The sequence below is a fragment of the Panicum hallii genome, chromosome 3 (genome assembly GCF_002211085.1).
Source record: "Panicum hallii strain FIL2 chromosome 3, PHallii_v3.1, whole genome shotgun sequence".
In the NCBI taxonomy this organism is placed as follows: Eukaryota; Viridiplantae; Streptophyta; class Magnoliopsida; order Poales; family Poaceae; genus Panicum; species Panicum hallii.
Window position 1 is genome coordinate 29951974 of NC_038044.1, and position 25470 is coordinate 29977443.

Sequence of the window (25470 nt, forward strand, 5' to 3'; positions counted from 1 at the left end):
TGACATCAAACAGGGGAGACCTACCTGACGCCGTCACCACCCAAAGATGCTACAGCCTGTTTTCAGATCTTTTCATCCCAATTCCTATTGACCTCGCATTCATTTCTTCGGCTGTCGGCTTTGAGGATTGGTGGTCGATGTGGAAGACCCATGTCTTCCGGAGAGCCTGGGGCCGATGCTGCAGCAGATTCATGCTGAGTATGAAGTCCCTGAAGAAGAGGTATTACCATCCACCCATCGTTCCTCCTTTTGACTTCGCTGAATCTCTTTCTGATTCCATTTACTCCTTTTGCAGCAGGAGGATGGCCTGGAGCCCAAGAACGATGATGGGTCTAACTTCCAGTTTTCGCCAGTTGCCCCTGTGGTTCTCTTTGGAAAAAACGCACCTCCCCCTTCAAAAAGCATCATGCGGATCCGACCCAGCACCACGAAGTTGACTCCCAAGCGGAAACGGTCTTCTGACGCTGTTGCCCCCCGAGTCCATACTAAGACGAGGAAGATGCTTGTCAGAAAAATCTGGAAGGAAGCTAGGCCGTCTTCTACCAGTCAAGAAGCTTCGGTTGGTGGTCAGGTTTGGATCACCCCTCTCGTAGTTGGCCTTCTGCACATGCACATTTTATCTTGATTACGCTCCCCTTTCTTGCAGTCCGTCGTTGTGGACATTTCCAGTGGGGAGGAACCCACATGCCAAAAAGACTCAGCTCCAGAAGCTCTAGAAGATTTTCTGGCGCCGATCAGCGCTTTGGTTGCCCTTCAAGATTCGGACCCAAAAGCCCTGGAAAGCCCTGCGATGCCGGTTGATGCTCCGGTCCCCATTCAAGATCTGCATGAGCCGATTATTGCCGCATTGGTCGTTATCTCCTTTCCGGAAGGGCCAACTGTCGCTTTATCGACTGCCAGTCTTTCCCCGGAAAGGGCGCGCCTGCAAGAGCCGACCGCTGCTTCGTCGGCTGTCACCCCCTTCTGAAAGGATGAGACCCCAAGAGCCGACCATCGCTTCTCCCGCTGTCTCCGCTCCTCCTCCAGAAAAGACGCGTCCTCAGGAGCCGATCATCGCTTCATCGGTTGTCGCTACTCCCCCCAGGACAGGTATGTTTTACCACCAGATCATTTTCATCCTTTTCTGTGCTGCTCTACTTACATGCCTCCCTTCAGGGCCTGAACCTCTCGGAATTGCTTGCATTTGATCCTGCATCTGTTGGATCGGCCATATTAGAAGTCGATGATCCTCAACCGGATTCGACCAGAGTCGCTAGTCAGCTTCTCCGTGTGAAGGACCTTCTGTCAGCTCTGATCAACGCCCTGGTCCAGGACTCCAGTGCGGTAAGGCAGATCCTCGAGGAGATCAACTCTTAGCTTCCCGTGGCTCTTCAAATCAAGCTCTGGCCGACCGGGTACCTCCCCTTCTTTCGGGCAAGAGTAGCACAAGTTCATCACAGGATTGAGACCCATCGCTCTCAAACCCCCTTGAAGGCTAACATTGCCGAGAGGTGCCGGTCGCTTAACGAGAAGAAAGCTGTTCTGGACGCCAAGGTTGACACATCTGCGCACACTCAACGGCTTCTTCTTCTGGAGAAGGAATTAGAAGACCTTAAGGCTAGAGTCCGGGCCACCGAGCAGCGCATCCAAGAAGAAAAAGACCTTATTGCAAGCTCCAAATGGGAAGCAGAAGCCCTGACTGCTCAACTGAAGATGGATCTTGCCGAACTGAGTGCTTTGAGCAAGCAGGTGGTGACAGGAGTGGACGAGGAAGACGAGGCAGTGATTGCTGAAGCTGATCGTGTCCGTCTTGAAGCCATTGCTGCCATCGGTGAGTTCCTTCAATAGGCTCACTTTTTTTAACAGATAAACTTGTATGTGTTCATTTTAAACTCTAAAGTCGATGGTCACACATCGGCTGTTTGATGGACCCAATGTGTTAGGCACTTTAAGACCCTAGAGTCGATGGTCGCACATCGGCTATTCTATCATCTTTGTGTGCTAGGTACAAAGTACTTCTCTTTTCTTTTTATATATGTGGGCCGACTGCACGCATCGGCCTTCTTTCCTTGCTCTTGACTTGGTACACGTCGCCAGTTTCGTGTGTACGGGCCATTGCGTTATGTCGGTTTATACCCTTCCGCACGGCCTCCCTCTCTCTTATTCAGGCTCGTTAGTCATATCGGCTTACAACCTGATGTATAACACCAGCTTTACCGCTCACCATCCCACATGCTCGGGAAGTATCTCTTGAGATGCTGACCGTTGACCGCCACCGGGAACTTGACGCCATCTAATTCTTCAAGCATATATGCATTCTAGATAAGACTTGGTCAACCCTATAAGGCCCATGCCAATTTGGAGACCACTTGCCATACGCTGCATCTTTAGTCCCCAATGGTAGCACCGCTTCCCAAACCAGATCTCCAACTTGGAATTCCTTCAGCTTGACTTTCTTGTTGTACGCGCGGGCTACTTTGGCCTTATTTTCCTTGATCTTTTCAAGTGGCCAAAGCCTGAGTTCCGCGAGGTCTTCCACATTATCATTCATCATAGTAGCATACTCTTCAGTTGTTAAGTCATTCTGGAATTCTACACGCCTTGAGCCGGACGTAATTTCCCACGGTAAAACAGCCTCTTATCGAGACACCAGGTGATAAGGAGAGGTTTTTGTTGCTCCATGGCAAGATATACGGTATGCCCACAACGCCTCTGATAAGACCTCATGCCAACGCCTAGGATACTCATCAATCTTTCTCTTGATCAACTTGATGAGGCTCTGATTGGATGCTTCAGCTTGTCCATTTGCTTAGGCATAATATGGAGATGACCTGATCAATTTGATGCCCATGTCAGCGGAAAATTTCTTGAATTCTTCTGAAATAAAGACTGAGCCTCCATCTGTTGTAATGGTCTGAGGGATCCCGAACCTATGAATGACATGTTCCTTGACAAAATTGATAACATCTTTGGATGCCACTGACTTCATGGGAACCGCTTCTACCCACTTGGTAAAGTAGTCCGTGATGGACAAAATAAATTGGTGGCTTTTGCTGGATGGAGGATTAATTTTGTCAATCATGTCCATCCCCCAGCCTCTGAATGGCCACGGTTTGATAATGGGATTCATCACTGATGCTGGTACCATCTGAATCTTTCCGAAACTCTAACACGCTTGACATCCTTTATAATATTTGAAGCAGTCTTAAAGCATGGTGGGCCGGTAATACCCTGATCGCCTAATCAGCCACTTCATCTTGTGAGCCGATTGATGAGTCCCGCAGGTTCCTTCGTGGACTTCATGTAAGAGCCAATTGGACTCAATCGGCCCTAGGCACTTGAGTAGCAGTCCTTCCAAAGTCCTATAGAACATGTCATCTCCTATCAGGACATATCTCATAGCCTTGTAGCGTAACCTCTTGGGTGCCCCCCGAGCCGAATCCTTCAAATAATTGAAGATATCGGCTCTCCAATCACCTTGGTCCAGGAGGTGCACTTGAAAGTCGGCTCCATCTGTCACAGCTTTGTACCCCGAAGCCATCTGTGCTAAATCATTGGCTTCAGAGTTTCGCGCCCTAGGTATCCAGTAGAAATTTATGTACCTAAACTGGGTCATCAGCTCTTGGCATTGTACCCATAGTGGGAAAAGCAACTCGCTCTCACATCTGTAATCTTCTGTGAGCTGTGATATTACCAATTTTGAGTCCCCAAAAATTTCCACTGCTTCAGCCCCGGCCTCCAGGAGCAATTCCATAGCTCTACGCACCGCTTCATATTCTGCAAGGTTATTGGTGCAAGCAGTATGCAATCTGATTGAAAAAGAATAGGTTGCCCCCCGAGGCGATACCAGCAAGATACCGATGCCACATCCATCTCCGTAAACTAACCCGTCAAAGTACATGGCCCATGCACGTATGGAAAGTACTGCTATATTAGTATTAACCCTCTCTGCAATAAGATCCGCCAATGCTTGTCCTTTGACCGCCTTCGCGGGTTGATACCGGATGTCAAACTCTGACAATGCAAACATCCATTTTCCCATTGGCCTTTCAACACAGGAGCCGATAGCATGTTCTTTATGACATCCGATTTACAGATGATAATTATCTCGGCTGATAGCAGGATATGACGAAGCTTGGTGCATGTAAAGAATAGATAGAGGCATAACTTTTCGATATCAGGATACCTTGTCTCGCATCCAGCATCCTTCTGCTGAGATAGAATACAACCTTCTCTTTGTTGTCAAGCACTTGTATCACTACCGACGCGGTGGAAGTGTCACCAACTGATAGGTACACGTAAAATGGCCTATCTTGTTGGGGTGGAACAAGCACAGGTGGTTTTGACGGATACTCCTTGATCTCTTCAAATGCCCGTTGCTGCTCTGCCCCCTAGCGAAACTCTTCATTGGCTTTAATTTTCACCAACTCCATAAAAGGCTCAATCCGCCCAGAAAGATTGGAAATAAACCTCCTAAGAAAGTTAATTTTACCAATGAGCTGTTGGAGCTCCCTCTTCGTAATAGGTGGCACCGTGGTGCGCACGGCTTCCTGACTTTTTAGGCCAATCTTGATTCCCCTTTCATGAACCAAGAAACCCAAAAACTGACCGGCCGACACGCCAAAAGCGCACTTCTTCGGATTCATTCTAAGCCCAAACCTTCTAGTTCGTTCCAGAACCTGTCGTAAGTCCTCCAAGTGTCCTTCAATTGATGCAGACTTCACCACGACATCATCAATATAAATTTCCACCAATTTACCGATTAAGTCACGAAAAGTACAGTTCATGGCACGCTGATACGTAGCGCCAGCATTCTTCAATCCAAAGGTCATAACCACATACTCGAACAGACCCACTGCCCCAGGTACTCTGAATGCAGTTTTGTGTATATCCTCATGAGTCATAAAAATCTGGTTATAACTAGCGTTGCCATCCATGAAACTCAAGATCTTATGACCAGCAGCCGCGTTGATCAACGTCTCTGCAATAGGCATTGGATACTCATCCTTTGGAGTAGCCCTATTGAGGTCTCTGAAGTCCACACAGACTCACCATCGGCCGTCTTTCTTCTGTACAGGCACAACACTTAAAATCCACTCGGCATACCTGCAAGGCCTGGTAAACCCTACTTCTAGCATTTTTTCCACTTCCTTTTTAACTTCGACCAGGGCCTTAGCCTTCATCTGTCGTGCTCGTTGCTGGAATGGCCGAAATCCGCTTTTGAGAGGGAGCCGATGCTCTACTATGCTTCTGTCCAACCCACACATCTCCGTGTAATCCCAAGCGAAACAATCTGCGTATTCCTTTAGCAAAGCTATCATCGGCTCTCGTAGACATGGGCGTAACTTTTTGCTGACAAATGTTGGTCGTGGCTTATCCCCAGGACCAATATCTATTTCTTCGAGTTTATCAGCCGATGTAAACCCATATCCTAGTTTTCCATCATCTGTTAAATCAACACTGCAGATAGACAAAGAAGATAATAAAAAAAATTTTGGTCGATTGTCGAAATCGTCCGCTCCATGTCTTTCATTGCTTTTCGAAACTTTACAAAAAGAGTAAGGTCGGCTGTCAAAGCGGGCCTTTCTATAAATGCTATGATTATGTAAAACACTTTGTACTTTATTTTTTGGGGCCGATCGCAGGAATCGGCCTCATTAAGTGCGTCGGAGCAGCTTGTTCTCCGTGATTCATCTACTCTATAAGGCCAGTGGATAAGACCAGCCTCACCCCATTTTTTGTAGCTTCAATGCGGTCGCAGCCTTCCAAACTAATCCCTGATATCGGCTCCTGGTCCTCCGCATCCCAAATGCTCATAGCAGCGTGCGAGATCTCGATCGAGTCATCTGCGTGAACCACCTCTACCTCATCTCCATCCCACTGGATTAGACATTGATGCATTGTGGAAGGGGTGCAGCAGTTGGTATGAATCCAATCCCTACCAAGTAGGATGTTGTATGTGCTCTTGCTATTGATGATGAAGAAAGAGGTCGGGACAGTCTTCTTTCCGATGGTCAGATCCACACTGAGGATGCCTTGAGCTTCTGAAGTCTGTCCGTTGAAGTCACTCAGCGTGACATTAGTCTTGATTCGATCTCCGATGAACCGCCCCAAGCGGTGCAGAACTGAATACGGCATTATGTTAACTGCCGCTCCTGTGTCCACCAACATCTTATTAACGGCCTGGCCGTTTATGTAACCCTTGAGATATAAAGCCTTCAAATGCTTCTAATTCTTTGCTTGTGGCTTCTCAAATATTACCGGCCGGGGTCCCAAGTCAAGCTGAGCTACCGACTCCTCATGGGATCTAGCGTGGAACTCTGCAGGGAGCACAAGTACCATATGTGTATCAGCCGATGTCCTCACATCGGCTCTTGTCGACTTCGGCTGCCACTCCTTCCTGGGAGGGCGCGACTCCCTTTTCTGCACATAGTGGACCTTATCCGCCAAATCCGGGCGCGCCTTCCTTAGTGATTCGAGATATCTGGCTTCAGCTTCTTCCAAGCTGCACAACCGCTGAACCATGCATTTCTGAGAACTATTGAGTCCATCAGGGCACCACCACGGACGATGATACTTATCTTCTTCCTCCTCAAGGTCCACCCTCCTTTGTGGTGATCGAACCTGCTCTTGCTGAGTTGGATCAGGTCCCAAACAACGAAAAACTGAGACCCCCTTTGCATCTGGTTTCACAGGTCTGCACTCTGGGCAGTCTCTGGTAGTAGGCAATCGACTCATACCAGAATTGCAACAATACCTGAAGAATGGGTAATGCCAATAATCGCGCGTGTCTTCATGTTTCTTCAAACACTTTCTAGTACGGCGCTCATACCCTTCTTCCTCTGATTCTCGCCGGAGACGCTGCTGATACTGGTACTCATACTTTCTGAGGAGATCAGAAGAAGTTGGCCGCTGATTCCTGACATGCCTCACATGTTCCTCTGTGACATATCCTTTTTCTTCTTTTTGGGGCTGATCGCAAGGATTAGCCTCTTCATTCTTGGTTTGGCGGCGTGGCGCTAACCCCGCCATGTTGATGCCGAGCGCGAAATCCAATTGCCGCCTTGCAGACCGATCATAACCTTCCACCATGTTCACACTAGGGAAGGGCTGGGTATCGACCTTCATGGCGGTTTGACCCAAGATCAATCGGCCTTGCTCGATAGCCGATTGGATCTGCCGACGGAGTTCCTTGCAGTCGCTTGTGCTATGGGTGAAAGAGTCATGCCACTTGCAATATGATCTCCCCTTTAGTTCCTGCGTTGTAGGAGGCTTATAACCTTCAGGAAACTTCAACTGTTTTTCTTTCAATAACAGATCGAATATCTGTTCAACTTTGCCTTCGTCAAAGTCGAAGGCCTTCATAGGCCCTTTCTATTTCACCCATTTATAGGGCATGGGGTTTCCCCCCGAGTCCATTCTGCAACTGCCACCTCCTGCTCATCCCTAGAGTCTTCAGCTTCTTCTGTGTCGACCAATGCCACATGACGCTTGAACTTATCTAGATATAGCTCTGGGTGGCGCTGCTCATGCGTTGTTAGCTTCTGTACCAAATGCACCAAAGAGGTGAACTCCAATTGGAAAGCCAGATCCCTGATCGGCTTTAGTAATCCCAAAGATGCCAACTCGACCGCCTTCTTCTCTAAAATCCATGTCGAGTAACATCGGTTCTTCACTTCTCTGAAGCATCAGACATATTCCGCCACGGTTTCCCCGCGCTTCTGCCGTACCTGTGCCAAGTCGGCAATTCCTGCTTCTGTAGCTTCCGAATGATACTGAATATGGAATTGCTCCTCAAGCTGCTTCCAGGTGTGAATCGAATCTGTGCCTAATGATGTATACCACCCAAAGGCTGGCCCTGTGAGAGATTGCGAGAAAAACCTTACTCGCATGGGATCCGACACCAAGATCATCCCTAATTGCACCAAGTATCGGCTCACATATTCAATAGAACTAGATCCTTCTGCTCCACCGAATTTAGTGAATTCAGGAAGCCGATACTTAGGCGGTAGGGAAATTAAGTCATAATCACTGGGATATGGCTTAGTATAGCCGATTGCCCTTCTCTTTGGTAGAATACCAAACTGATCTCTTAGAATGGCACTAATTTGTTCCGCCGTCTGTGATCCTGGAGCCGAGTGTGCACTATCGTGACTCAGCCCGGTGGCATAGGCTGCTAGCCACGCTTGTTTGTCTGCATCCGTTCCAGGGACTCCTCCAGCTGCCCTCTGTACTGAATGTACCGGATTACTGCTGTCCGGCATATAAGCACACATATATCCATGCGGGATCTCCTTGCGTGGCTCGCTGAAGAATTGGTGATCCACGGGATCACCTCCCACCTTGTAAACCACGTAGGCCGGAGAGCCATGTGACTCCGCAGCCGTGAGCGCATAAGGCAGTGGTGTCCTAGCTTGGAATGGCAATTCCCCCTTGTGACTCCCCAAGGTAGGTCCCGTTGGAGAGTATTGATGCTTCATAATTTCCTGGACCACACGCAGGGCAACACGCTCGAAAGCGTTAACCAAGCTCTCAGAGTGTCGGTGTAGCGAGTGGGCCACCATGTAGTTTACCTTCTGATGTAGAGCCCTGGTATGATTTTCCGACGGGGTGGACAGATCAACTCCATCAAGGGCACCTTCGGGTGAAAATCCTTTCCACCTAACGCCGTGATGGTGGGTCTTCTCGAAGGAGCCAATGAGATCGGCTTCGAAGAGAGCCTTGATCTCATCGTACTTTTTCTTATGTTCAGCAGACAGCTCCTCGTAGGTGATCGGCTCATCCCTCGTCACTCCTCCAACCAAAGCTGATGGAGTTGATGGAGACGGTGAGAATGATGATGGCGATGAAGATGATGAAGACAGTGAAGATGATGAAGACGGTCCCACCGGGCGTGCCAGAATGTGTTGTCAGTCAAAACCCACCGGCGAGCAGCGACAGGCAACACAAGGAGCTGAGAGGCTTCTGGGACTGCTGGTGGGCCCTGGTCCCTCGGTCAACGGCCCGAGATCCGGCACACGCCCTGGCTTCTGGGTTGCTAGGTCTGCCACCTGACCTTGTACCTGATCAAGAAGGTGTTATGTGTTAGTTTCCTGCATGCACAGACACGTGTAAACATTAGTCCGAACCATGATCGGCTCATCGGATGATTTCCGGTATCGGCTGTAAAGAGCCGATTGTGTTGGGTATCGGATCGGATCTATAAATAAAGCAAATATGTCCTATGGTAATATAAATCCTGCTCTGTAATCATTAAGTTAATCCAATCTACGATGATTAAAGCTTTCATCACGTAATCGGAACATCCTACACGTATGAGCCTAACAGATGCGGAGGGTAACAAAACAACAACCTAAATAGAGGCCTAAAAGCCAACCAAAAGCCAATTCCCGGAACAATCCCTTTTCAAGCTGTTATAAAGTACCTAGAATACTGCCGGAACATTCAATCCATTTGAAGGGCCTAATCATGCAGATATTAAACTAAACCCTCGATTAACGAAGACTAACCATAATAGATTGGATCTACTAAACAAGTATGAAGCAAGGTACTGCCGTTATACCCGAGATCGAGTACATGGGCAACCAGACATTTACAGGTAACAAGCAAAGCACAATTAACGCATGAAAGAGCCGATGCTACTCTATAAACGCTAAGATAACTGGTGTTACTCGCCATCAACAACGCTTCAGAACAAGAAACATGAAAAGTAAATAAGTAAGAATGATGCTGCCCTGATCACGCAGGGCGTGATAGGGGCCGCATGACGCTTACCTGAGAAACCCTAGAACAGGGGTGGTGATGCGCCGAGAGTTGTTGGTGAATGATTGATTCTCTTATTGTTTACCCAAGATACATATTTATAGTCCGTAGACTTGACTCTCCTAACCAATCCTAACCAAACATGACACAAATCTTAACTATCTCTTTCTAAACCATTTAAACATACATACTTATCTAGATACACGGCCAACCTTGGCCCAAAACATCTGCAAAGGGTCCGATTCGCAAGCCCATTATAACTAACCTTCAAACCCATCTTGCTCCACGGCCCACCTTTCTGGCTCGCCTAAATTATGGCGATAACAAACGCATAGCAGAATTGAGGAAATACAGGGGAAAACGTGGAGATCAACTCACAAAATGGTCCTAATTCACGTCACCAAGTGGTAATGTACTTGAACAACTTTTGAGTTATTTAATCCAGTGGAAGTTGGTTGTGTAGCTCCATTGTGTCTCTCATTCATTTATCTAATTTTTGTAGAGCCCAAGGTCCGAAGAACATGTTGATGAGGCCTATCATGATGCTCAAATTGAAGAAGATGAAGCTTCTGATCACTCTGATGAGGATGAGTACCTACTTGTCAATAGCGGAGTTGTAGCCATAGCAGCAGTGGAGCACAATCATAGAAGCCCTAGAAGTGCAACCCTAGTAGTGCAGTCTCATCAGTGCGGCCCCATCAATATAGCCCGAAGGAATGATACCCCACGCAATTTACATGATGAACTTGTAATTGTCTCATCCCTTGTACAAACATTTTAATTAAATCTGTTATAGTAGTGGTTCTATACATCGATTCAATTCTTATAAATACATCATTTGCTTCAGGTTGGACAGGAGGTGATACTATAAGCCATCTTGAGATCTAATTTGCCTGTGGCTAAGGGAGCAATTGTTTCTACTAATCCTAATAGCATTCTTGGAGGCGAGGTTCTTAGAAAGCAGTACTGTGAAGTTGTTGTGAATGCTGTGTTGAAAGGGGATACAATTCTACCTCGGCCTTATGGTGATGTGGAGACGATGGTTGATGCTCATAAGATAACGATTGCATGGCCATTCAAGAGAGTAATACACTTATCTTTGTTACCTTTTTTTCATGTGTGATGAGAGTGACCATAGGCATTAATTATTTATATTTATGACAGTTAAAGGTTACCACGGGATCACAGTCTTCCCAAGGTACTGCAGGTATTTTCTGAATTTTACTTTCAGCAAACAGCCCACTCTTTTACTAGTACTATTTGATCTCCAAATTTGTTCATTACATGTTCTGAAGTGAAATCATTGGGCTGGCATTAGTGAAGTCATTGGGCTGGTGAAACTGATTTTAGTTCCAGCTTTGGGCATGTTAGGATTTGTAGCAGTCCATGTAGAAAAATACAGTTAGTTGTATGGATTGCACACTTACTAGCCAATTTCCTGAACCTTAGGATTCCTCTAAAGAGTAGGCAAGTCAGCTGCAGCAACAGCCAGCAGTTTTGTAGGTTATTTTTCACTCTTCTTTTTGCTGCTTTCTGCATGGACTGCTTCTTGCAGTTGTTCCTGAATAATGCTTTCTACAGTTCTGCAGTTAAGTTTCAGCCAATGCATTTTTTAACAATTTAAAGTTTCCACTTTGTTCAGGTGGGAGGTCTTAGAGGCGGCATGATGGTCGATCATGTAAGCAACAAGTGGATCAGTGCCCATGGACACTATTTTATTTTGGGTAGACTTGGGTCATTTTGTAAGTGAGCTGTGAGTTGTTTAGCTGCCTGCCTTTGTTTTGTAAATATGGCTTTGTCTGCTTGTACTATGGCCTATGAAGCCAAACATATGATCAAGCTAGCTTGACCTGAGCTCTGTGACAACACAAATGATGTTGTCTACAATGTAAACTTTGTTGCTCAGCCAATTATGTGTTTGATATCTGTTGGATCCATATGAAAACTCTGCTCTATATTTTAGCCAATTATGTGTTTTATATCTGTTGGCTTAAAAAGAAATTATGAGCTATACATGTTCAGCCAATTGTGTTTGATATGTACTGTTTCAAAAGATTGGTGTTGTATGGCAAGTGAGAGATTAATTATATTATTTTCTATGGATGCACAGAATTGGATTGTTGGTTGATAAAGAAATTTAGCTGCACACAGTCAGTCAGTAAAAAATTGTAACAAATCATCGATCGAGATATATGGGTTAGTTGGTATATCTTTGCCGAGCATCAGACTGTCGGTCGGTATATCCATGTCAGTTGGTACAAGTTTATACCGATGCCACTTACAATGACTGATGTGTGGAGTCGACATACATCTATACCGACTGATGGTGCGTCGGTACAATGGCTTTTACCAACTACAATGTAGTCGCTGTAGTGGGGCTGTGGTATAGTGAAGACTGGCAATGAGAGGGGTTGAGGATGGCCTGATGTAGCTTGATGCAGGGCTGCTAGAGGGTGGTCGAGCATGCCATGCAAACCTTTTTTATTTTGAATTCTAGGTAGGGTTGCCAACGGGTAACCGAAACCTGTAATCCGATGGGTTTTTACTCTATTATGGTGTGGACTGTCACACCCAGTTTTAAGGATAAAACTGAATGCATCACTATATGTATGCCAGGATTAAGTTCCATACATAAAGTGACTTCATCGGTGAATAATCAGTAACATTATTACGAAAGGAAAACTAAAAGACTATAAAGATTATCAGAGTTATATAGCTTATCCTGGAACGAAGACTTCAAACTTCACAGGCAATTGACCGGGGTTGCGTTCACCTAGAACTCAGCATCATCTTCAAGAGACTTCACATCAACTTTTCTCTTCTGAGCGGCAATTATAACAAATGTGAGTACACTTATGGTTGGTACTCAGCAAGTGTTGGAAATTATATGACAGGAAGGCCAAAAGTAAGGAAAGGCTGAATGGCTTACTGCGATAAGCAATTTTAGTTGGTCAAATTTTATTAACATCTGATTACTAAGGTATAAGTTTATACCAAAACCCATATTAAAATAAATAGAAGAGATATAGCAGAAGCATAACGATAACCATAAATATGGTCAACGATTTATTTCATCTTCAAGTTCATTAATCATGTGAGGGTCCAAGCTGTTCTTAACTGTGAGCACGGCTGATATATTAGTTTTCACTCTGCAGAGGTTGTACACTTTACCCACAATTCATACCTCCCGATTTGCCCGAGGCAGATAGTCTCTTAAACACTTTCAAAGTGAGTGGCAAGGGATTCACTATGAGGCCTTTACAAAGATTTCCTAACTTATGACAATCCGCTAAGGTTTCAAGTCAAAGCGGTCATAACTCTCCCTAGTGAGTAAGTGCCTTAGCCAAGGACCACATATCAAAGCCTCAAGATGACCGAGCTAGACCCCGTCGATGCAACTCCTCTTGCCCTTTTGGTAAGATTGTCATAAGCTAGTGTTTCTAACTAATATGCCAAGACCAGAGCCATATAGTATTGTGGTTGCACTGTTTTTCTAGGTGGTTCTCCATATTTCGATTAAACATATGATCCTGTATTAACAGCGCATAGCGCATGAACATGGATAGAGCAGGTGTAGCATCATCATTGTTATCATCATGGTTATTGACATTCCCAAACCAGAACCAGTTATAGCAACTAAGCATTAGCTACCCAATAGAAAGGTAAAACCCAGGTTGACAAGGAATGATCATAAAGACTAGGCATATCCTTAATTAAGATCCATCAAAATTAGGACACAAGCATGCATATAGAAAAGTTGTATTTATTATAATTATTAGGACAAAAGAATGATCAAGAAAACACTTGACTTTCTTCTAGAGAATAGATGCTCAGAGTCTTCAATTCTTGTTCTGAAACTCTTAATCTTCAAAGCTCTTGGATCGTGCTCCTTCTAACGTCACACAAGCATCGGACCGAAGCACAACAACAGACAAACAAACAAGAAAACTAAGAACAACACCCCAAACAAAAGGAAAGCTTAAAAAAGAGCGTACTAAAGGAGAGGGCTCTTTGCTACGGTCACGAGAGCGCAAGAAACGTGGAAAACAGAGATATGGTCGAAAAGAAACAGCTATCGGAAAATTTATGTTATAAAAGAGAACAACAAAACTATAAGCTTCATTAATTTTAATTAGAAAACAAATATGAAGGATATTTAAAAGAAATATCCAGCTTATAATTAACTTAAATTATATTTGTATTTGTAAAGGCGAAGTAGAACTTAGTCAAATTTTATTTATAATTATCTATGTTTAAATTACACTAAATAAACAATTAATTAGAAAAGAAACAGATGAGAGCATCTAAACGTGGAACAATGGTTCACACATTTGAGTTGATATTAATCAAGTTATATTAATTATGAAAACTGAAGTATAGACATAATTAGATTTTATTTAGAAAAACTAGATGAGAGGATATTGGTCAAATTAAATCTATATTTAGTTTTAAAACACGAACTACATTACAAAAGTGTTACTTGCACTAAAATAAGACTTAACGCAACAAAAACAGATCGAAACATATCTAAAACGCGGAAACTATTGAAGAAACAAGGTTGCTGGACCTAGTCGTGATTAAATATAGATCTGGAGGGCTAGCAGCAAAGATTTGCAAGACATAGAAACAGTGCTCACAAATAAATCAAAAGCTAGGGTTAGATCCATAAAAGATCACGGGTGGGGCTGGGTTGAAAAGATGCCATAGATCTAGGGGGTTTTCTATGAAGTTTGCAAGACACAAAAAAACACATGATAATTATAGATTTCTCCGGGGGCTAATCTGCAAAAAGCTTTGCAGCACATCCATGGTGGCCGACGGCTACTATTTTGCAGATTCCCGGCGTTCTAGGGCATGGGAGAGCGCGGGGAGTGGGGGAAAAGAAAGAGGATGAAGGGGGATTCAATTTTGGGGCTTACCTGCGGCGGGGACTCACCGAGGCGGCCGGAATCGAAGCCGGGAGGGGCGACAGTGGTCTGCTCAGCTTCCATTCTTGGGCGGTGGTGCTAGGCAGCGACGGCTTGCAGGGGGAGTGTAACACCCTAATTTTCAAATTAGAAACCTAAATAAATTTTGCTAGGTTTCTTTTAGGACCTATAAGGTTTTCATTCCATTATTTTGATTTTAGAGCATTTACCGTGAATTAATAGTAATTTACTTAACCATAAAAAGAAACATAAGGAAATATAGGTTTTGTGCATTCCATACCGCATTGTATTGTTTTATCGTTTATCTTCCGTTTGAATTTAAATTTTAAATTTAAATTCAAATGCATTTGAATGCAATTCTTTTTCTCCCTCTTTATCTATTTGGCCCGACCCACTCTCTATTTTTCTTTTTCCCTCTCTCTTTTTCCTCCTTGTGGCCCAGCCCAGCTAACCCTCTTCCTTTCTTCCCTTTCTTCCGCACGGCCGAACCGGCCCAACAGGCCAGCTCCTCCCCCGGCCCACCCGTGTGCGCCAGCCCCTCTCCCCTCCCTCTTCTTTCGGTGACAGCCGGGACCCACCCGTCTAGGTCGTCCCCGACCTCAGGGCACGAGTCCGGCTCGGACTCGCATCCGAGTCCTGCCGCGTCTCGGCCTCTCCCTACCATGCGGAGCCCCGGGCCGCACGCCAAGGCTCGCGGCCGCCTTATAAAATGCTGCCTCGTGCCCTAGGACTCGTCAAACTCGCTGCCGTCGCCTCTCGCCCTCTCGCCCTAGCTGCCGCCGCCATTGCCGCTGTGTCTTGGTCGCCATCGCAGCTCCGCCTCGCCGCTCCGCTGCTGCCACAAGCTGCCGCCGGAGCTCCTCCTTAGGGTGAGGATCCTCACCGGCCCTTTTCCCCTTTGTTTTTTGCCTTCCCGCACGCACGTTTGCTCACCGGAACTCCACGACTACGCCTCGGCGCCGTCCGCCTATCCCAGCCCCCGGCGCCTCGTCTTAACCCCCTAGATACGTTCCCCTCCTCGATCTCTTTCTCCCCAACCAAACCCGAGATGAAATAGCGGCCGAAATCGAGTAAACGCGATTCTCCGGTGAGCCCACCGCCGCAAGACGTCACTGCCGGCGTCCAGCGACGCTGCCCCGCAGCCGCCAGCCATCCCACGCCGTCCGATTCAGATCCGACGGAATAGATTAGATCTAGACCGCAGTCAAATAACTGATACTAGTCAACCCTAGGGTATTTTGCACTTTAGCCCCTAAGTTCTATTGAAATCAAACCGCAGTCCACGGTATTTCAAAAGTATTCACGAATAGATCCTTTTTATTCTGTTTAGGACCCTATCCTTTTCTAAAATAGAACCCGCCATCCCTAGCCCCTCTGTTTTGCAATCTAAACCCTAGATCTAAGGTTTAATTATATTCTAGCTCTCGGTTTCTTTGTTCAGAGCCCTTCTAGTTTCAAATCTCCTACAAATAGGCCCCTAGAATCATGTTTTAGCTATAACTTCTCCGTTTTAGCTCCATTTTCATCGATTCGCGTGCTCACGCGACCCTTGCGACATATACAGTAGCTTTATAATGATATTTTGCTCTGTTCATATTGTTTGATGTAATATTTTTTATTTATTGTATTTGCTTGTTTGTATGTACTTGTGTGTTACGATAGACGGTGCACAGTTCGAGAGTCCGCAAGAGCAAAGCTTTGAAGATGTTTCGAGCAGAAGCAATTCTTTGATGAAGGCAAGTGGTCCTTGATCATACTCCAGTCCCAATAACTTTATAAATACACACATTTACTTTATAGGCATGCATGTGTCTAGAATATGATGGATCCCAAACTAAGGATATGCCTAGTTTCTTTTGAACTTCCTTGATTAAACCTGGATTATTATATTTATATTGTAGCTACGCTAGTTGCTATTACTTAGACTTTGGTTGAATAACCTGAAAATCATGCTACACTGGTTTACTCATGTTCTGAAATACTTTTATGGTGATAATTAAGATCATTGCACTAATTGGAACATGGAGAACCACCTAGAAAAATAATGCAACCACAATACTACATGGCTCTGGTCTTGACTAATTAATTAGAAACTTTAGCTTATGATAATCTTACCGAAAGGGTAAGAGGGGTTGCATTGTCGGGGTATACCTCGGTCCTCTTGAGGCTTTATGATATGTGGTCCTTGGCTAAGGTACTACCTCATTAGGGAGGGTTATGACTGCTTTGACTTGAAACCTTAGCGGATTTTCATAGGTTAGGGAATCTTTGTAAAGGCCTTGTAGTGAATCCCTGCCACTCACCTTGGAAGTGTTTAAGGAATCTTTGTAAAGGCCTCGTAGTGAATTCCTGCCACTCACCTTGGAAGTGTTTAAGGGCCTTGCAAACCCGAGCATCAAGGGAAACACGAATTGTGGATAAAGTGTACAACCTCTACAGAGTGAAAACTGATATATTAGCCGTGCTCACGGTTAAGAGCGGCTTGGACCCTCACATGATAATTGAACTTAAGGATGATCTAAATTGAGGTTCTTTGCTCATAATGTTGTTATCTAATCTCTTTTATTTATTTAAGGTTGGTACATAGTTACATTTAGTTAATGCTTGCTAAATAAAACTTGATCAACTAAAAATGCTTATCGCAGTCAAACCATGTCAGCTTTTCCTTGATTTTGGCCTTGCATGTCATATAATTTACTCCACTTGCTGAGTACTAACCATAAGTGTACTCACACTTATTTTATTAAAACCAATGCTGCTCAGAACAAGTTAATTGTCCGTAGTTCCCTAAAGATTTTGAAGAGTGTTAGGCGTATGTCTCCCAGTCATCTGCCTATGAAGTTGAAGTCCACTGCTAGATTATAAACGTTTATTTATTCGCTTAAGATCAAAGACTTTCGGTCATGTAATAAGGTATTATGATACTTCTTTTTGTTATGATATTGTTTCGGATATACACTTGTATCGTCTATCATATATGTAGAACTTGATCCTAACGCACGTATGAGATGCATTCGGTTTTCTTTCTAAAACCAGGTGTGATAGGGAGGGTGTGGCAACAAGGGGTGTAGCTGCAGAGCGGAGGGGGCACGATGCAGCAACGGGCGTCAGCGGCTCTAGTCTGGCGAGCAGACCTGGTGGCGGCGCTACATAGAAAAAGGAGGGGCGGCAGCAGGGAACGATGCAGAGGGTCTCGGGCGGGTTTTATAGTGGTGCAGGAGGCTTGGCATGGCGCGCAAGCCTCGGGACAAGCAGCGGCGGCCGATGCAAGCGTGCTGCACTAGAACTGCAGGTAGCGTGCAGGCAGTTCCTGGACTTGAGCGGCTGCAAGGCGGGCCGGGCCAAGTCATGTCCATGAGAGGAGTTAGGAGACGCGGGGATGTGGGGCTGTTATCACCATAATTTGGCTGGGCCAGAAGGTGGGCCGCGAGCAAGATAGGCTCAAAGGATAATTGTAATGGGCTTGCGAATCGGCTCCTGCGCGGGCGGTTTAAGGCCAGATTGGCCATGTATCTAGTTTAAGTTAGTTTAGATATAGATAGTTAGCATTCATGTCGTAGTCGATCAGGATTGGTTAGGAGAGGCAAGTCTCCAGACTATAAATATGTATCCTAGGCTATTGGAAAAGAACAACAACAACCATTCACAAACAACTCTCGGCACATCGCCAACCCTGTTTTAGGGTTTCTCTCGGGTAAGTGCTATGTAGCCCCGATCACGCTTCGCGTGATTCGGGCAGCATCGTTCCTACCTAGCTATCTTTGTGTTTCTTGCGCTGAAGCGTTGTTGATGGCGAGTAACACTAATTACCTTAGCACTTAAAGGGATGCATTGGCTTTTATACTGTATTCATGCATTGTTTGTTACCTATAAATGTTTAGCTGTCCTCGTGCCCGATCTCGGGTGTAAGGGTAGCACCTTGCTCTATTATGGGGGCATGTGTTATCGCCATAATTTGGCTGGGCTAGAAGGTGGGCCACGAGCAAGATAGGCTCAAAGGATAATTGTAATGGGCTTGTGAATCGGCTCCTGCGCGGGCGGTTTAAGGCCAGATTGGCCATGTATCTAGTTTAAGTCAGTTTAGATATAGATAGTTAGGATTCGTGTCATAGTCAATCAGGATTGGTTAGGAGAGGCAAGTCTCCGGACTATAAATATGTATCCTAGGTTATTGGAAAAGAACAACAACAATCATTCACAAACAACTCTCGGTGCATCGCCACCCCTGTTTTAGGGTTTCTCTCAGGTAAGTGCTATGCAGCCCCGATCATGCTTCGTGTGATCGGGGCAGCATCGTTCCTACCTAGTTATCTTTGTGTTTCGCACACTGAAGCATTATTGATGGCGAGTAACACTAATTACCTTAGCGCTTAAAGGTATGCATTGGCTTTTAAACTGTATTCATGCATTGTTTGTTACCTGTATACATTTAGCTGTCCTCGTGCCCGATCTCGGGTGTAAGGGTAGCACCTAGCTCTATTTTGATTAGTAGATCCAATCTGTTGTGGTTAGTCTTTGTTCATCAAAGATTTGGCTTGATATTCGCATGGTTAGGCCCTTCAAACGGGTTGAATGTGCCGGCAATACGTTTGATTCTTTATATTAATCTAAAGAGGGATTATTCCGGGAATCGGTTTCTGTTGGTTTTTAGGCCTCTGTTAAGGTTGCTATTCTATTATCTTTCGTATTTGTTAGGATTAATTACGCGTGGGATGTTCCGGTTATGTGGTGAAAGATTTAACCATCGTAGATTGAATTAGCTTATTGATTACAGAGCAAGTTTGTATTAGTATCAGATATATGCACTTTGTTCAGATATACAGATCCGATCTGATACTGTGAGACAATCGGCTCTTCATAGCTGATATCAGGGATCACCTGATGAGCCAATCGCGGCTCAGATTAACGTTTAAACATGTCTGTGCATGCAGGAAACTAACTGAAACCATATCTACACCTTCCTGATCAGGTACAAGTTCAGATGGCATGCCTAGCACACCCAGACGCCAGATCGTGTGCCAGATCCTAGGCCGTTGACCGAGGGACCGGAGCCCACCAGCAGTCCCGGGAGCCTCCCGGCTCCTTGCGTTGCCTGTCGCTGCTCCCCGGTGGGTTTCGACCGACAACACATTCTAGCACACCGGTGGAACCATCTTCATCGACTACATCAACTTCCACTGTCGGGATGTCGAGGGAGGATCCAATCACGTACGAGGAGCTATCTGCTGAGCACAAGCAGAAGTATGATGAGATAAAGGCTCTCTTCAAAGCTGATCTCATCGGCTCTTTTGAAAGAACCTGCCACCACGGCGTTAGGTGGAAGGGGTTCTCACCTGAAGGCGCTCTTGATGATGTGGACCTATCTACCCCTTCAGAGGATCGTACCATAGCTCTGCGCCAGGAGGTGAACTACATGGTGGCTCATTCACTGCATCGGCATTCCGAGAGCCTGGTGAACGCTCTTGAATGTGTCGTACTGCGTGTGGTCCAAGAAATCATGAAGAATCAGTAGTCTCCATCGGGACCTGCCCTGGGGAGTCACAAAGGAGAATTGCCATTCCAGGCCAAGCCACCACTTCCCTATACATTCGCGGCTCCAGAATCACAAGGTTCACCGGCATACGTTGTCTACAAGGTGGGAGGTACCCTGTGGATCATCAATTCTTCAGTGAGCCACCTAAGGAAATTCCACATGGGTACATGTGTGCATATATACCAGATAGCAACAAACCGGTATGTTTGGCGCAGCGGGCGACTGGAGGAATGTCTGGAATAGATGCCGATAAACAAGCGTGGCTACCTAAATATGCTACTGGGCTGAGTCATGATAGCACGCACTCGGTCCCAGGAGTTCAAACTGTGGACCAGATTAGTACCATATTGAGGGAACAATTTGGTATTTTACCGAAAATGCGAGCGATCGGCTATACTAAGCCGTATCCAAGTGAATATGACTTGATCCCTCTGCCACCCAAGTATCGGCTCCCTAAGTTCACCAAGTTCAGTGGGTCGGAAGGGTCCAGCTCTATTGAGCATGTGAGCCGATACTTGGCACAATTGGGGATGATCTCAGTGTCGGACCCTCTACGAGTAAGGTTCTTCTCGCAGTCTCTTACAGGGCCAGCCTTTGGATGGTACACTTCATTGGGCACATGGAAGCAGCTGGAGGAGCAGTTCCATATCCAATACCACTCGGAAGCTGTGGCAGAGTATATCCAACGCTTTAGGGAAGTCAAGAATCGATGCTATTCAACCCGAATTTCAGAAAAGCAGGCAGTCGAGCTGGCATCCTTGGGACTCGTGAAGCCGATCAAGGATTTGGTCTTTCAATTGGAGTTCAATTCTTTGGCGCACTTGGTGCAGAAATTGACATCATATGAGCAGCGTCACCCAGAATTGTACCAGGACAGGTTCAAGTGTTAGGTAACATTGATCAATGCAGAAGACACTGAAGATTCTGGGGATGATCAAGAGGTAGCTGTTGCAGAGTGGACTCGAGGGGCAAATCCCGTGTCCTACAAGTGGGTGAAGCAGCATGGACCTGCAAAGGGTTTTGACTTTGACGTAAGCAAGGTTGAGCAGATATTTGATCTTTTGCTAAAGGAAAAGCAGTTGAAGTTACCGGAAGGCTATAAGTTTCCTACAGCACAAGAGCTACAAGGGAGGTCATATTGTAAATGGCATCATTCTTTCACCCACAACACCAGTGACTGCAAAGAACTCCATCGACAGATCCAATCGGCTATTGAGCAGGGCCGATTGATCTTAGGTCAGTATGATATGAAGGTCGACACTCAGCCTTTTCCAAGCGTGAACATGATAGAGGGTTATGACTGATCTACTCGACGACAATTGGATTTCGCATTTGACATCAATATGGCGGGGCCTACAGCACGTCGGTATGAAAGAAAGGAGAAGGCCGATCCCTGCGATCGGCCCCAAAAGTGGGAAAAGGAATACATCACGGAAGAGCAAGTAAGGCACGTCAGGAATCAGCGGCCGGCTTCCTCCCATCTCCTCAAGAAGTATGAATACCAGTACTAGCAACGTCTCCAGCGTGAATCGGAGGATGAAGAGTATGAGCGCCGTACTGGGAAAAGTTTGAAGAAGCGTGAAGATACACGTGACCATTGGCATTGCCCGTTCTTCAAGTATTGCTGGGACTCCGGTATGAGCCGATTGCCTACTGTCAAAGATTGCCCGGGGTGTAGATCTCGGAAGTATGATACAGAAGGGGTCTTAGTGTTTCGGCGCTTGGGACTTGTGCCAACTATGCATGAGCGAACTGAGCCACCGCACAAAAGGGAGGACTTATAGGAAGAAGAGGACAAATACCATCGGCCGCGCTGGTGCCCTGATGGACTTAATCATTCCCATAAGCGCAGGGTGTAGCGGCTGCGAAGCTTGGAGGAAGCCGAGGCCAAATATCTTGAGATGCTAAGAAAGGCACGCCCAGATCTGGCGGATAAGGTTCACCACACAAAGGGAGTCACGACCTCCTAAGAAAGTGTGGCGTCCTAAGCCAAGAAGAGCCGATGCGAAGGTATCGGCTAACGCGCATATGGTGTTTGTACTTTCTGCAGAATTCTACGCATCAAATCGTGAAGAGTTACTAGTAGCCCAGCTTGACTTGGGGCCACGGCCAGTCATATTTGAGAAACCCCGAGGAAAGAATTATAAGCATTTGAAGGCTCTATACCTCAAGGTTATATCAATGGCTAGCCTGTCAACAAAATGTTGGTTGACACCGGTGCAGCAGTCAACATAATGCCATACTCAGTGCTGCGTCGATTGGGGCGTTCTACTGGAGATTTAATCAAGACCAACATCACGTTGAGCGACATCAATGGCCAAACATCGGAGGCACAAGGCGTCCTTACAGTGGATCTGACTGCGGGAAGCAAAATTGTCCCCACCTCTTTCTTCATCGTCAACAGCAAGAGTACTTACACCATCCTACTTGGGAGGGATTGGATTCACGCCAACTGCTGCATTTCTTCCACAATGCACCAATGTCTGATTCAGTGGGATGGAGACAAAGTAGAGGTGGTTCATACGGATGATTCGATAGAGATTTCACACGCCGCCATGAGCATTTGGGACGCAGAAGATCAAGAGCTGATTTCAGGAATCAGTTTGGAAGGCTGTGATCACGTGGAAGCACTTGGCAAGGCCTTACAGAGTAGACGACACATCAAGGGCGAGCTATTCGGACGCACTTGGCAAGGCCGATCCCTGCGATCGGCCCCAAAAAATAAAATGTAAATTCTTGATGACAGGTACATTGCATAATGGTAACAATTATAAGGGGGCCCGCTCTAGCAGCCGGCCATACATCAATTGTAAAATTTCAAGGAATAACGAAGATTATAGGGCAGCCGATCTTAACGATCAGCCGAAACTCTGTTCATCACATTCTTTGTCCATTTGCAGCGTTGACTCGACAGAGGACGAGAAGCTAGGATACAAGTTTACATCGGCTAACGAGCTCGAAGAGGTTGACATTGGTCCTGGGGATAAGCCACGACCAACATTCATCAGCAAAAAGTTAAGCCCATGTCTACGAGAGCTGATGATAGCTTTGCTGAAGGAGTACGCAGATTGTTTCACCTGGGATTACACGGAGATGCCTGGGTTGGACAGGAGCATCGTCGAGCATCGGCTCCCTCTCAAGAAGGGATTTCGGCCGTTTCAGCAGCGAGCGCGACAAATAAAGGCCGAAGTTCTAGAAGAAGTTAAGAAAGAGATCGATTCTATAAAGGTAGGAATGGGATACGGATTGGCACCATGATGATTTCCAAGAAATTAGATGCAGAGTAGTCACATCCCGTGGAAGTGGAAGTGGCACGCGTGTACAGATTTTGGAAGTCGAAGAGGCGAGGCGATGAAAAAGGAAAAAAATGGTTTTGGAATTATTATTGCCAAAACCATGGGGCTTGTGTTATCGCCATAATTTAGCTGGGCCACAAGGTGGGCCGCGAGCAAGATAGGCTCAAAGGATAATTGTAATGGGCTTGCGAATCGGCTCCTGCTCGGGCGGTTTAAGGCCAGATTGGCCATGTATCTAGTTTAAGTCAGTTTAGATATAGATAGTTAGGATTCGTGTCGTAGTCGATCAGGATTGGTTAGGAGAGGCAAGTCTCCGGACTATAAATATGTATCCTAGGTTATTGGAAAAGAACAACAACAACCATTCACATACAACTCTCAGTGCATCGCCACCCCTGTTTTAGGGTTTCTCTCAGGTAAGTGCTATGCAGCCCCGATCATGCTTCGTGTGATCGGGGCAGCATCGTTCCTACCTAGTTATCTTTGTGTTTTGCGCACTGAAACATTGTTGATGGCAAGTAACACTAATTACCTTAGCGCTTAAAGGTATGCATTGGCTTTTATACTGTATTCATGCATTGTTTGTTACCTGTATACATTTAGCTGTCCTCGTGCCCGATCTCGGATGTAAGGGCAGCACCTTGCTCTATTTTGATTAGTAGATCCAATCTGTTATGGTTAGTCTTTGTTCATCAAAGATTTGGCTTGATATCCGCATGGTTAGGCCCTTCAAATGGGTTGAATGTGCCGGCAATATGTTTGATTCTTTATATTAATCTAAAGAGGGATTGTTCTGGGAATCAGCTTTCTGTTGGTTTTTAGACCTCTATTTAGGTTGCTATTCTGTTATCTTTCATATTTGTTAGTCTTAATTACACGTGGGATATCCCGGTTATGTGGTGAAAGATTTAACCGTCGTAGATTGAATTAGTTTATTGATTACAAAGCAAGTTTATATTAGAATCAGATATATGCACTTTGTTCAGAATTACAGATACGATCTGATACTGGGAGACAATCGGCTCTTTACAGCCGATATCAGGGATCACCTGATGAGCCGATCGCGGCTCGGATTAACATTTAAACGTGTCTGTGCATGCAGGAAACTAACTGAAACTACATCTACACCTTCCTGATCAGGTACAAGGTCAGGTGGCACGCCTAGCACACCCAGACGCCAGGTCGTTTGCTAGATCCTGGGCCGTTGACCTCCCGGGACTGCTCGTGTTGTCTGTCGTTGCTCACCGGTGGGTTTCGACCGACAACAGGGGCCTAGGCCGATGCCGCTGGGCTGACCTGGTTGGGGTGCTGTGCGGGGAGTCCGAGCTCTCCCCGTGCACGGGTTGGGTCTGAACAGAAAATAAAAGGGGAAAAAGAAGATGACAGGTGGGGCCGTGATGTTATAGAGAAGGATTACGAAGAGGAGCAATTGGTTGCCCGTTGTGTCGAGGAAAAGAGAGAAATGTGAGGGGCTTGGCTGGACATGGATTGATTCATGCCGATGGGTAGAAATCGATTCGCTGAGAGAAGGGTAAAGATATAAGAAAAAAGGTTGGACGGCGGAAGGGCATTGAGTTGGGTCTAGGGTTTAAGAGTGACAATGCTACTTGTCGGAGCTGATAGTGATGGGGCATCATCGGAAAAACACTAAAACCAAGCCACGAAATATTATTTTGAGCGTGAATTGATTGGGAAGAAAGATTAGAAGATGGGGAATCGCGATAGGGCATCTTAGGATGACGGAGAGGGCAATTGACAAAGGATGGACAAAGAAGAAACGGCTTGGCTCGACTAGATGAGACATTGAACTTGGGAAGAAAGTCTTCTTCTTTTTTTAAGACGGAACTCGAAAGTTGATGAGATCAATGCGGTGGCCGAGCTGAACAGTACGGTTCTACTGTCTTAGGGCGAATCAGACCAAAATTAATTGTGTCCAGCTCAAGATGAAAAGAAAAAGAATTCATTTTCCAAA